This window comes from Equus przewalskii, chromosome 7, assembly GCF_037783145.1.
Source record: "Equus przewalskii isolate Varuska chromosome 7, EquPr2, whole genome shotgun sequence".
NCBI classification, from domain to species: domain Eukaryota; kingdom Metazoa; phylum Chordata; class Mammalia; order Perissodactyla; family Equidae; genus Equus; species Equus przewalskii.
The window spans coordinates 39,161,849-39,177,158 of record NC_091837.1 but is presented as its reverse complement, the minus strand read 5'-3'; positions in this window follow the sequence as shown (position 1 = coordinate 39,177,158).

Below are 15,310 nucleotides of genomic sequence, written 5' to 3'. Positions count from 1 at the left end.
TTAAGAGAAAAGTTCATTGCAATACAGGCACATCTTAACAAACAAGAAAAATCCCAAATCAGCAATCTTAAACTACACCTAACTGAACTAGAGAAAAAAGAACAAATAAAGCCCAAAGTCAGCAGAAGGAGAGAAATAATAAAAATCAGAGCAGAAATAAATACTATTGAAACGAAAAAGGCAGTAGAAAGGATCAATGAAACAAAGAGCTGGTTTTTTGAGAAGATAAATAAAATTGACAAACTCCTAGCCAGACTTACAAAGAAAAAAAGGGAGAAAGCTCAAATAAACAAAATCAGAAATGAAAGAGGAGAAATAACAACAGACTCTGCAGAAATACAACAGATTATAAGAGAATACTACGAAAAACTATATGCCAACAGAATGGATAACCTAGAGGAAATGGATAAATTCTTGAACTCCTACAATCTCCCAAAGCTCACTCAAGAAGAGGCAGACAATTTGAACAGACCAATCACAAGGAAAGAGATTGAAACAGCAATCAAAAACATCCCAAAGAATAAAACCCCAGGACCAGATGGCTTTCCTGGGGAATTCTACCAAACTTTCAGAGAGGATTTAATACCTATCCTTTTCAAGCTATTCCAAAAAATTAGGGAGGATGGAACACTTCCTAACACATTCTATGAGGCCAACATCACTCTGATACCAAAATCTGACAAGGACACCACAAAAAAAGAGAACTACAGGCCAATACCACTGATGAACATAGATGCAAAAATTCTAAACAAAATTTTGGCAATCAGAATTCAGCAATTCATCAAAAGGATCATACATCATGATCAGGTGGGATTCATACCAGGGACACAGGGATGGTTCAACATCCACAAATCAATCAACGTGATACACCACATCAACAAACTGAGGAATAAAAACCACATGATCATCTCAATAGATGCAGAGAAGGCATTTGACAAGATCCACCAGCCATTTATGATAAAAACTCTGAACAAAATGGGGATAGAAGGGAACTACCTCAACATAATAAAGGCCATATATGACAGATGCATAGCCAACATCATACTCAATGGGCAAAAACTGAACGCCATCTCCCTGAAAACAGGAACGAGACAAGGATGCCCTCTATCACCACTCTTATTTAACATAGTACTGGAGGTCCTGGCCAGAGCAATCAGGCAAGAAAAAGGAATAAAAGGAATCCAAATAGGGAGGGAAGAAGTGAAACTCTCGCTGTTTGCAGACGACATGATCTTATATATAGAAAACCCCAAAGAATCCATTGGAAAACTCTTAGAAGTAATCAACAACTACAGCAAAGTTGCAGGGTATAAAATCAATTTGCATAAATCAGTAGCATTTCTATACTCTAATAACAAACTAACAGAAAAGGAACTCAAGAACACAATACCATTCACAATCACAACAAAAAGAATAAAATACCTTGGGGTAAATTTAACTAAGGAAGTGAAGGACCTATATAAAATTACAAGGCCTTTCTGAGAGAATTGGATGATGACATAAGGATATGGAAAGGGATTCCATGTACATGGATTGGAAGAATAAACATAGTTAAAATGTCCATACTACCCAAAGCAATCTACAGATTCAATGCAATCCCAATGAGGATCCCAATGACATTCTCCATGGAAATAGAGCAATGAATCCTAAAATTCATATGGGACAATCAAAGACAATGAATTGATAAGGCAATCCTGAGAAAAAAGAACAAAGCTGGAGGTATCACAATCCCTGACTTCAACGTGTACTACAAAGCCATAGTGATCAAAACGGCATGGTAGTGGTACAAAAACAGGCACACAGATCAACGGAACAGAACTGAAAGTCCAGAAATAAAACTGCACACATATGGACAGCTGATCTTCGACAAAGGTGCCCAAAACATACCATGGAGAAAGGAGAGTCTCTTCAATAAATGGTGTTGGGAGAGTAAGGAAGATGGCGCCGTGAGTAGTCCTCTTTGTCTCTCGCCCTTCGAGTCTACAATTATTTGGACACTTATTGCTTGACAAAGGATATCCAGACAGCATCTCAGGACGTCTGAGACACCCATGCGACTATACATCGGAAGGCGGATGGACTTTCCTCTGGGAGGATGTGGAAATAGGTGAAAACTCTCCGACCCCAACGGGCAGCCTAGTACCCGCAAGCGGCTTTCTTCCAACGGACGCCCCCAGAGGATCCACACACATCTAGGGCAGGAGCGAGAACACAACAGAGGAGCGACAGTGGAAACAGGTGACCAGAACCCTACCTAAACCCCCCGCAATTACTCCTAAACGCAGAGGGAAACTTTGGAGTTGCACACCTGAGCCCGCAGGGAGAGTCTCTCCCCGCCATTGGCGGGGAGACCCAGCCTGGTGCTCGGGGCGCCCGGAGGGTCCCAGAGAGAGACACGGAGGGCACGGAGGTCTCCCAGCTGCCGTTGCCCGCCCCGTGGGGCTAGGGATTGCCGGAGATCTCGGAGAGGACCAGGGCGGGGGAACTTTCAAAGGCCGGTACAGCGACCCGGAGGGGAAGTGCCGGAGCTCTGCCAGGCAGCAGACAAAACTCTCTGTCTGCCATTAGCAGAGGGGCCACGCCCAGCATTCAGGGCTCCCGGCAGAGGCCCGGACAGAAGCCCAGAGGGCGGGGCGACCCCCAGCTGCCGTTGCCCGCCCCGTGGGGCTAGGGATTGCCGGAGATCTCGGAGAGGACCAGGGCGGGGGAACTTTCAAAGGCCGGTTCGGCGACCCGGAGGGGAAGCGCCGGAGCTCCGCCCGGGCAGCAGACAAAACTCTCTATCTGCCATTAGCAGAGGGGCCACGCTGAGCATTCACGGCTCCAGGAGAGGCCCGAAGAGAATCCCAGAGGGCGGGGCGACCCCCAGCTGCCGTTGCCCGCCCCGTGGGACTAGGGATTGCCGGAGATCTCGGAGAGGAGAGGACCGGGGCTGGGGGATCTTTCAAAGGCCGGTTCGGTGACCCGGAGGGGAAGCGCCGGCGCTCCGCCCGGGCAGCAGACAAAACTCTCTGTCTGCCGTTAGCAGAGGGGCCACGCTGAGCACTCACGGCTCCGGGAGAGGCCCGGAGAGAATCCCAGAGGGCGGGGCGACCCCCAGCTGCCGTTGCCCACCCCGTGAGGTTAGGGATTGCCGGAGATCTCGGAGAGGACTGGGGCTGGAGAGAGTTCCAGAGACCCAGCTTAGTAGCCTAGGGGGAAACCCTACAGGCTCACAGCAGCCTTAGGGAAAGCCTCTGCACAGCACCAGTAGAAGGCACCCAGCCGCCAGCCACAAGGCTGGAAGACCCCAGGGCAAAAGCAGCATAGCTAGGTGTACTAACCACAGACTGTAGAAGATGCCAATAGCTCTCCTGCGACCCATAGAGGACAAGTGAGATTTGGTGGGTGCCGACAGCAACAGAGTGACAAATATAAGTGATCCCACCCCTGGCCGCTGGAAAAGCCCATAACACCGTTGCAGACCCCAAGGAGAGAGCGCATCTAGGTGGGCAACAACAGTAGGCACCTGCAGCCTGAAGCCCCCCTGTGACGGCCCCCACGGCAGAGGAGGGAGTCCAAAGGGCCACTGTGGCTACGAAGAGGGGCCCAGGCCCAGTTAGCAACTACGGACAGGGTTCCTGGTTGGTGAAGTATAAACAGCTGCTCCCCCCACCGCAGCAGCTGAAACAAGTGAAAGGAGCAACTAAACTCTATCTCCATGCGGAGGCACAAATCAACATCATCAAGCAATATGAAAAAATACATTAAATCTCCAGAACAGAAAGAAAGTAACAAATACACAGAAAACAATCCCAAAGAAAATGAGATATATAACCTAAATGATGATGACTTCAAAACAGCCATCATTAGGATTCTCAATGAGTTAAGAGAGAATTCTGACCGACAACTCAACGAGTTCAGGAGCTATGTCACAAAAGAGTTTGATACGATAAAGAAGAACCAAACAGAAATATTGGAAATGAAGAACACAATAGAGGAGATCAAGAAAAATCTAGATGCTCTGAACAGTAGGGCTGATAATATGGAGGAAAGAATTAGCAATTTGGAAGATGGCAATATAGAATTGTTGCAGGCAGAGGAGGAGAGAGAAGCAAGACTTAAAAGAAATGAAGAAACTCTCCAAGAATTATCAGACACAATTAGGAGATGCAACGTAAGGATTATAGGTATACCAGAGGGAGAAGAGAAGGAGAAAGGGGCAGAAAACCTATTCAAAGAAATAATGGCCGAGAACTTCCCAAATCTGGTGAGAGAGATGGATCTTCAGGTGACAGAAGCCAATAGATCTCCAAACTTTATCAATGCAAGAAGACCAACTCCACGGCATATAGTAGTGAAGCTAGCAAAAGTCAACGACAAGGAGAAAATATTAAGGACAGCCAGGCAAAAGAAACTAACCTACAAAGGAACCCCCATCAGGCTATCAGCAGATTTCTCAGCAGAAACTTTACAGGCTAGAAGAGAGTGGAATGATATATTCAAAAATCTGAAGGACAAAAACCTACAGCCGAGAATTCTCTACCCAGCGAAAATATCCTTCAAATACGATGGAGAAATAAAAACTTTCCCAGATAAACAAAAATTAAGGGAGTTCATTGCCACAAAACCTCCTCTTCAGGAAATCCTCAGGAAAACCCTCATTCCTGAAAAATCCAAAAAAGGAAAGGGGCTACAAAACCAAGAGCAGAGGAGATAAGTAGAAGGACAACAACAGAGAGTAGCAGCTCTACATCAGAACAGATTAAACCATGGGACGAGAAACAAAGGAAACTGAAGAAAACCGGAAAACAAGACACAAAATGGTAGTGGTAGGCCCCCACATCTCAATAATCACTCTAAATGTAAATGGATTGAACTCCCCAATCAAAAGACACAGAGTGGCAGGATGGATCAAAGAACAAGATCCAACAATATGCTGCCTCCAGGAAACACACCTCAGCCCCAAAGACAAACACAGACTCAGAGTGAAGGGATGGAGAATACTCCAAGCGAATAATGAACAAAAGAAAGCAGGTGTCGCTATATTAATATCAGACAAGGTAGATTTCAAAGCAAAACAGATAAAGAAAGATAAAGAGGGACAGTATATAATGATAAAAGGGACTCTCCACCAAGAAGACATAACACTTATAAATATATACGCACCCAACACAGGAGCACCAAAATTTGTAAAGCAACTCTTAACAGAACTAAAAGAAGACATCAACAACAATACAATAATAGTAGGGGACCTCAACACACCATTAACACCAATGGACAGAACATCCAGACAGAAAATCAACAAGGAAATAATAGAATTAAATGAAAAATTAGACCAGATGGACTTAATAGATATATATAGAACAGTTCATCCAAAAACAGCAGGTTACACATTCTTCTCAAGTGCACATGGAACATTCTCAAGGATTGACCATATTTTGGGAACCAAAGCAAACATCAATAAATACAAGAGAGTTGAAATAATATCAAGCATCTTTTCTGATCATAACGCTATTAAACTAGAAATCAACTACAAGAAAAAAGCAGAGAAAGGTGCAAAAATGTGGAGACTAAACAACACGCTTCTCAACAAACAATGGATCATTGAAGAAATTAAAAAAGAAATCAAATATTATCTGGAGACAAATGAAAATGAGAACACGACATACCAAATCATTTGGGATGCAGCAAAAGCAGTCCTAAGAGGGAAATTCATCGCAATACAGGCTCACCTCACTAAACAAGAAAAAGCTCACGTAAGCAACCTCAAACGACACCTAACAGAACTAGAAAAAGAAGAACAAACAAAGCCCAGAGTCAGTAGAAGGAGGGAAATAATAAAAATAAGAGCAGAAATAAACGATATTGAAACAAAAAAGACAATAGAAAGGATCAATGAAACAAAGAGTTGGTTCTTCGAAAGAATTAACAAAATTGACAAACCCCTAGCCAGACTCACCAAGAAAAGAAGAGAGAAATCGCAAATTAATAAAATCAGGAATGACAGAGGAGAAATCACAACAGATACCAATGAAATACAAGAGATCATAAGAGAATACTATGAAAAACTATATGCCAACAAATTGAACAACCTGGAAGAAATGGACAAATTCCTAGACTCCTACAATCTCCCCAAACTGAATCAGGAAGAAATGGAGAATCTGAATAGACCAATCACAAGTAAGGAAATAGAAACGGTAATCAAAAACCTCCCCAAAAACAAGAGTCCAGGACCAGACGGCTTCTCTGGAGAATTCTACCAAACATTCAAAGAAGACTTAATACCTATTCTCCTCAAACTGTTCCAGAAAATTGAGAAAGATGGAGAACTCCCTAACACATTCTATGAAGCCAACATCACTCTGATCCCCAAACCTGACAAGGACAACACAAAGAAGGAGAACTACAGGCCGATATCACTGATGAACATAGATGCAAAAATCCTCAACAAAATTTTGGCAAACCGATTACAGCAATACATCAAAAAGATTATACACCATGATCAAGTGGGATTTATACCAGGGACACAGGGATGGTTCAACATCCGCAAGTCAATCAACGTGATACACTACATCAACAAAATGAAAAACAAAAACCACATGATCATCTCAATAGATGCAGAGAAAGCATTCGACAAGATCCAACACCCATTTATGATAAAAACCCTCAGTAAAATGGGTATAGAAGGAAAGTACCTCAACATAATAAAGGCCATATATGATAGACCCACAGCCAACATCATACTCAATGGACAAAAGCTGAAAGCCATCCCTCTGAGGACAGGAACAAGACAAGGGTGCCCACTTTCACCACTCCTATTCAACATAGTACTGGAGGTGCTGGCCAGAGCAATTCGGCAGGAAAAAGAAATAAAAGGAATCCAAATAGGTAACGAAGAAGTAAAACTCTCGTTGTTTGCAGACGACATGATCTTATACATAGAAAACCCCAAAGAATCCACAGAAAAACTATTAGAAATAATCAACAACTACAGCAAAGTAGCAGGGTATAAAATTAACGTGCATAAATCAGTAGCATTTCTATACACTAACAATAAACTAACAGAAAAAGAACTCAAGAACTCTATCCCATTCACAATCGCAATGAAAAGAATAAAATACCTTGGGATAAACTTAACCAAGGAAGTGAAGGATCTATACAATGAAAACTACAAGACTTTCTTGAAAGAAATAGGCGATGACATAAAGAGATGGAAAAACATTCTTTGTACATGGATTGGAAGAATAAACATAGTTAAAATGTCCATACTACCTAAAGCAATCTACAGATTCAATGCTATCCCAATCAGAATCCCAAGAACATTCTTCACAGAAATTGAACAAACAATCCTAAAATTCATATGGGGGAACAAAAGACCGCGAATTGCTAAAGCAATCCTGAGCAAGAAAAACAAAGCCGGCGGAATCACAATCCCCGATTTCAAAGCATACTACAAAGCTACAGTGATCAAAACAGCATGGTACTGGTACAAAAACAGGTCCACAGATCAATGGAACAGAATTGAAAGCCCAGAGATAAAACCACACATCTATGGACAGCTAATCTTCGACAAAGGAGCAGAGGGCCTACAATGGAGAAAAGAAAGTCTCTTCAACAAATGGTGCTGGGAAAACTGGACAGCCACATGCAAAAGATTGAAAATTGACCATTCTTTTTCACCACACACCAAAATAAACTCAAAATGGATCAAAGACCTAAAGATTAGGCCTGAGACAATAAGTCTTTTGGAAGAGAATATAGGCAGTACACTCTTTGACATCAGTTTCAAAAGAATCTTTTCGGACACTGTAACTCCTCAGTTGAGGGAAACAATAGAAAGAATAAACAAATGGGACTTCATCAGACTAAAGAGCTTCTTCAAGGCAAGGGAAAACAGAATTGAAACAAAAAAACAGCTCACTAATTGGGAAAAAATATTTACAAGCCACTTATCCGACAAAGGGTTAATCTCCATAATATACAAAGAACTCACACTGCTTAACAACAAAAAAACAAACAACCCGATCAAAAAATGGGCAGAGGACATGAACAGACATTTCTCAAAAGAAGATATGAATATGGCCAATAGACACATGAAAAGATGTTCATCATCGCTAATCATCAGGGAAATGCAAATCAAAACTACACTAAGATATCACCTTACCCCCGTTAGATTGGCAAAAACATCCAAAACCAAGAACGACAAATGTTGGAGAGGTTGTGGAGAAAGAGGAACCCTCATACACTGTTGGTGGGAATGCAAACTGGTACAGCCACTATGGAAAACAGTATGGAGATTTCTCAAAAAGTTAAAAATAGAAATACCCTATGACCCAGCCATCCCATTACTGGGTATCTATCCTAAGAACCTGATAACAGATATCTCAAGAGTCCGTTGCACCCCTATGTTCATCGCAGCATTATTTACAATAGCCAAGACGTGAAACCAGCCTACATGCCCAGAAACTGATGACTGGATAAAGAAGATGTGGTATATATACACAATGGAATACTACTCAGCCATAAAAAAAGACGAAATTGGCCCATTTACAACAACGTGGATGGACCTCGAGGGCATTATGTTAAGCGAAATAAGTCAGTCAGAGAAAGACGAACTCTATATGACTCCACTCATAGGTGGAAATTAGTATATTGAGAAGGAGATCTGATCGGCGGTTACCAGGGAAAAGGGGGGGGTGGGGGGAGGGTACGGAGGGGGAAGTGGTGTACCCACAACATGACTAACAAAAATGTACAACTGAAATCTCACAAGCTTGTAATCTATCATAACATTAATAAAAAAAAAAAATAAAAATAAATGGTGTTGGGAAAGCTGGACAGCCACATGCAAAAGAATGAAGGCAGACCATTATCTCATACCATATACAAAAATAAACTCAAAATGGATCAAAGACTTGAAGATAAGTCCTAAAACTATAGAACTCCTGAAAGATAATATAGGTAGTACCCTCTTTGACATCAAACTAAAAAGGATCTTTTGGAAAACCATGTCTTCTCAGACAAGGGAAAAAAAGAAAACATAATCAAGTGGGAGTTCATCAGACTAAAGAGCTTCTGCAAGGCAAAAGAAAGTAGGATCAAAACAAAGAGACAAGCCACCAATTGGGAGAAAATATTTGCAAATCATATATCCGACAAGGGGTTAATCTCCATAATGTATAAGGAACTCACACAACTGAACTATAAAAAACAAACATCTCAATCAAAAAATGGGTAGAGGATATGAACAGACATTTTTCCAAAGAAGATATACAGATGGCCAATAAACACATGAAAAGATGTTCAACATCACTAATTATCAGGGAAATGCAAATCAAAACTACACTAAGATACCACCTTACACCTGTTAAAATACTTATAATGACTAAAACTAAAAAACAGAGTGTGGAGAAAAGGGAACCCTCATACACTGCTGGTGGGAATGCAGACGGGTTCAGCCACTATGGAAAACAGTATGGAGATTCCTCAAAAAACTAAAAATAGAACTACCGTATGACCCCAGCTATCCCACTACTGGTATGTACTCAATTTGAAATCAACAATCCAAAGTAACATATGCACCCCTATGTTCATTGTAGCACTATTCACAATAGCTAAGACATGGAAACAATCTAAGTGCCCATCGACTGATGATTGGATAAAGAAGATGTGGTATATATATACAATGGAATACTACTCAGCCATAAAAAAGACAAATTCATCCTATTTGCAATAACATGGAAGGACTTGGAGGGAATTATGCTAAGTGAAATAAGCCACACTGAGAAAGACAAACACCAGATGATTTCACTCGTATCTAGAATATAAACAAACACATGGACAAAGAAAACGGTTCAGTGGTTACCAGGGAGAGGGAGATGAGGGGTTGGCACAGGGTGTGAAGGGGAGCACCTCTGTGGGGACAGACAAGAAATAATTTACAAGTGAAATCTCACATCGATGTAAGCTATTATGAACTCAATAAAAAAATGGATTAAAGAACTAAACCTAAGACCTTAAACTATAAAACTCTTAGAAAAAAATGTAGGAGAAAAGCTTCATGACATTGAAATGGGAAACAATTTATTGGATATGACACAGAAGGCACAGGCAACGAAAGCAAAAACAGACAAGTGGGACTATATGAAGCTTAAAAACTGTGCAACAAAGGAAACAATAACAGAGTGAAAAGGCAATCTGTGGAATAGGAGAAATGTTTGCAAACCCTGAATCAGATAAGAGGTTAATATGCAGAATGTACAAAGAACTCCTACAACTCAATATCAAAAACCAAATAGCTTTATTAAAAAATGAGCAAACAACTTGAATAGACATTTCTCCAAAGAAGACACACAAATAGCCAACAGCATATGAAAAGATGCTCAATGTCTCTAATCATCAGGAAAATGCAAATCAAAACTACAATGAGATATTACCTCACACTCATTTAGATGGCCACTATCAAAAATACCCCCCAGAAAATAACAAGTTTTGGTGAGGATGTGGAGAAACTGGAATCTTTTTGCACTTCTGGTGGGATTGTAAAATGGTACAGCCACTATGGAAAACAGTATGGAAGTTCCTAAAAAATATTACAACTAGAACTACCATATGATCCAGCAGTCTCACTTCTGGGCACATATCTAAAATAACTGAAAACAAGATCTCAAAGAGATATTTGCACACTCATGTTCGTTGCAGCATTATTCACAATAGCCAAGATGTGGAAGCATCCCACATTTCCATGGATGGATGAATAGACAAAGAAAATGTGGTATGTACACACAGTGGAATATTATTCAGCTTTAAAAAGGAAGGAAATCCTATCATATGTCACAATATAGATGAAACGTCAGGACATTATGCAAAGTGAAATAAGCCAGTCACGAAAAGACAAACACTGCCTGATACCACTTACGTGAGGTATCTAAGTTAAACTCACAGAAACAAAGTAGAATGGTGGTTGCCAGGAGTTGGGGGAGGGGGAACTAAGGAATTGTTCGGTGAGCACAGAGCTTCAGTCACACAAGATGAAAACGTTCTAGAGATCTGTTCTTCTACAGTGTGCATGTAGTTAATACTATTCTGTCCACCTAGGTACTGTTAAAAGGGCCAATTTATGTTATATGTTTATTACGACAATAAAATAAAGTTCTTAGGGAAAATTTAAAAAAGTATAGAGCATAACAAATGTTATACTCTGTGTATGCCTACCCAATTTTTCTGTGAGGAAGATTGGCCTGGAGCTAACATCTGTGCCACTCTTCCTCTATTTTATGTGGGACACCTGCCACAGCCTCGTTTGACAAGTGGCACTACGTCCACCCCCAGGATCTGAACCTGTGAACCCCGGGCCGCCTAAGTGGAACACGCAAACTCAACCACTATGCCACTGGGCCAGCCCCCAAAATTTTTAAAATAAAACGTTAAGATTACAAAAAATAAAAAAGGGGTAGAGAAACGCAGAAGCTTTGCAAACCTAATTGAAATGCTTCTTTTTCACCTGAGGACTTCCCTTTCCAGTGTGCTAATTTTCTTGTCTTTCTTTTGACCTGTCAGAGAGATATTTAGATGACATCTCTGTTGATGAGATTCCCTAGAGTAGTGAACAGGCACAGAAAGCTCAGAAGATGTGTTACCAGGCTTCACGGGCACTGCAGCTTGAGATCTGCCTTGTCCCTTAGTCCAACGACAGCCCGGAGCACCCGCCGCTCTTAGCACTGCGGAGAGCCGGCCGCGCGCAGAGCTCAGCCCGCGGGCACTCGGCCTGCTTGCCTCCGCTCCTCCAGCCGACTGCCTGCCTTGCTGGGGGCTTCTCCGCACGTCCCCCCATTTCTGCTTCACAATCCTCTCCCCTTCCGCTGCCCCCTGTGCTCACTCCCTAAGAGAAGCAGCTCTGACCAGTTCCCTCCTCCAGCCTCTGCAAGGCCTTTGGCCCAGGGGCCATCCCGTAGGCAAGTGTATAAATGGTGACCTGTGCGGGCAGGATAACTGGCAGGCCCTGGGGGGCTTCACAGCCTGTCCATGTCACATTTGATAGGCAATGCTCTCTGCTTATGCCAAAATTCACGTTTATTCCTTTTTACAAGATAAATCAGGAGAAATCAACACTTTGAACCTCAAAGCTATACCAAAAATAATGCGATCTACTTTGAGCTGTCTTTTCCCCTTTCTTTAGGAGTTATTTTCAGTTCCCTGTGGTAGATATAAAGATAAAAATATGCACACTGTATTACAGGAACACGAAAGAGATGACCCGCAACCAGCCAGGGTGGGCTGGTCTTGAGGAAGTGATGTGTGATTGAGCAGAAGTTAATCATACAAACGGAGGGGAACCGCACAGCCGGCGGAGGGAAGAGCTTGCACAAAGGCTGTGAGCCAGGAAGCAGGCAGTGGGGTAATGTCAGTGGAGCGAGTCTCACACCTATTCTTTACTCTGCATTTTATCTTTGCGTCCCAGTGCCTAACACCTACCATCTGCTCAGTAAATGTTTGTTGAACGAATAAACAATTGTATATGCAGGAATTTTCATTTGAGAGAGCCCAGTGAAAATTCACAATGAGCAGAATGTATCAGGCATATTGGGGCCTCACTATCATCACACGTGTGTGCTCTTTCAATACTTCTGGTTACAAGAGTAGAAACTAAAGTCGCTAAATTGCTCCACATATTAGAGGAGAAACAACTTGAAGGCTGCAGCTAAGGAGGAGGAGAGGAATCTGAGAGGGACCCATGTGGAGCTTTGTGGCTGATGCTACAGGGCAGAACAAGCCGAGACAGTGGGTAGGACAGAAATAGCTCAATTGGACCTTCTTTCAGGCTTGTCCCTTGTCCACAGGTCTATCTGTTAACTCCTGTCCCCTGGCTGCCCGTGTGGCTCTGCTAACAAGTCTTGGTGGGCTTTTGTTTTCTGCTTCCAAATGGTAGTGCACTTGACACATTCAGATCTTTGCTTCTCAGACAAACAAGCCAAATATTTCTGAAAAGTCTAGATGTGGTATGATATTACCAAATTTCCCAGTCCTAGATACAATTTCATAGGATTTAGGAGGTAAAGAATGGATGTGTGGAGATGATGCAGTTATGGATGCACTGGGGCCTCAGACGATACTCCTCCCTCACACGCTGCTACGATAGGGTCACCACTGTCATCTAACACCAGCCCCAGGACAGGCACCCAGCCAGTGGAGTGACTTGCCCTGCTTGCCTGGAAAGCACAGCAGGTGACGCGTACCGGCCGTGATGAATTCCAACTGTGCCAGGGCCACTGGCACCCGCAGAGCAGCTCAGCACAGCCACATAGACATTGTGAACACAACAAGGATGCCGGCACGTGCCTTCTGAGCCTCTCCACCTCGGGAGAGAAGTCTGGTGCACACGCAAAACAGACTCCAAGACGAAGTGAAGAAGCCATTCTCCTCGGTCCCTATATTCATTTCAGTTGTGCTGAGTGCATATTTCAGAGAATTAAAGCTCCTGGCTGTCCAATAGATAGACATGGGATGAGGTTAAAGAGGACACAAGCTGTTTGCTGGGCGTCAATGTCAAATAAAACCTCAGTTTTACAAACCTCCTGGATTCAAATAACCAGAATCCTGTATTTAACAGGAATAGAAAGGCTACACTCCACTTTTAGCAGAAAGACAAAAGATATAGCTACCAGAGATTTAAACGAAAACTTCCGGGATCTGTCCTGGAGTTCGTAGCTGAATAGCTCAGGCTCCAGACCTTCCATGTTTCCTTAGTTGTCTCTTCTCTGTGAAGAGAACTGAAGACTAGACTGATGGCCCTCTCACAGGAGAACAGTGAATTCTTAAAAACAAAATTTTATTATATTCAGTATATTCTATTTAATTAGGCAGGAATGCTTTTAGAAAATTCTTAAAAACAAGAGCAATCTCATTAGTCCTTAGGAATAAGAACATTAACCCAGATAGCTCATTCATTGAATAGGTCATCGATTTGGCTTTTTATTGTACTGAGCCAACAACGCCAATTTCCTCCTACTCCCCGCAAAGAGAAAGGGGGTGATCAGGGGCCCCAGCTATGCAGTCTGCCTCTCTTATCTCAATTTTATAATTAACATCTGAAAATTTATCATTTTAAATATATAATTCACTGTTTTTTAGTATATTCATAAACTTGTGTGGCCATCACTTTTACAACATTTTTTATACCCAAAAAAACATTTTTTATACCTCTTGCTCATGCTTAATGAACTTTCTAAGCAATTATAAAACACTCTCCCCTCCCCCAACCCCTGGTGACAACTAATCCACTTTACGTCTCTATAGGTTTGCCAGTGTTGGTGTTTCATATAAGTGGATTCTACAGTGTGTGAGCTTCTGTGGCCAGCTCCTTTCACTCAGCATAATCTTTCCAAGGTTCATCGTGTTTTAGCACACAGTAGTACTTCATTCCTTTTTATTGCCAAAAATATTCCATTTATGCATTAAACCACAATTTCTTTATCAATTCATTAGTTGATGGACATTCGTGTTGTTTCTACTTTTTGTCTGTTGTGAATAATGCTATGAACATTTGTGTACAAGTTCTTATATGAACATATGCTGTCATTTGTCTTAGTTATAGATATATATGTATCTATGTACACACGTATATGTGTATAATTTACTATAAGGAACTGGCTCATGTAATTATAGAGGCTGAGAAGTCCAAGATCAGCAGTCAGCAAGTTGGTGGCCCAGCACAGCCGCGGGTGTAAGTTCCAGTCCAAGTCTGAGTCTGAAGGCAGGAGGAGACTGATAGCCCAGCTCAGACAGTCAGGCAAAGAGAGTGAATTCTCCCTTCTTGAGTCTTTTTGTTCAATTCAGGCCTTCAACGGATTGGATGAGGCCCACCCACACTGGGGAGGAAAATCTGCTTACTCAGAATACCATTTCAAATGTTCATCTCATCCAGAAACACCTTAACAGACAGAATGACATTCGACCAAAAATCTGGGCACTTCATGGCCTAGTCAAGTTGACATAAAATTAACCATCACAGATCTATACCTGGGAGTGGAATTGCTGGGTCACATGGTAACTCTTTAACTTAAAAAAAAAAAAAAGCTATCAATAGTTTTCCAAAGTGGCTGCACCATTTTACTTGATCCCCAGCAATGTATGAGGGTTCCCATTTCTCCACATCCTTGCCATAGCAACCTAGTGGGTGTGAAGTGGTATCTCGTGATTTTGGTTTGCATTTTCCTAATGACTGATGATGTTGAGCATCTTTTCATGTGCTTATTGGCCATCCACATATCTTCTTTGGAGAAATATCTATTCGGATCCCATGCCCATTATTTAATTGGGATATTTGTCT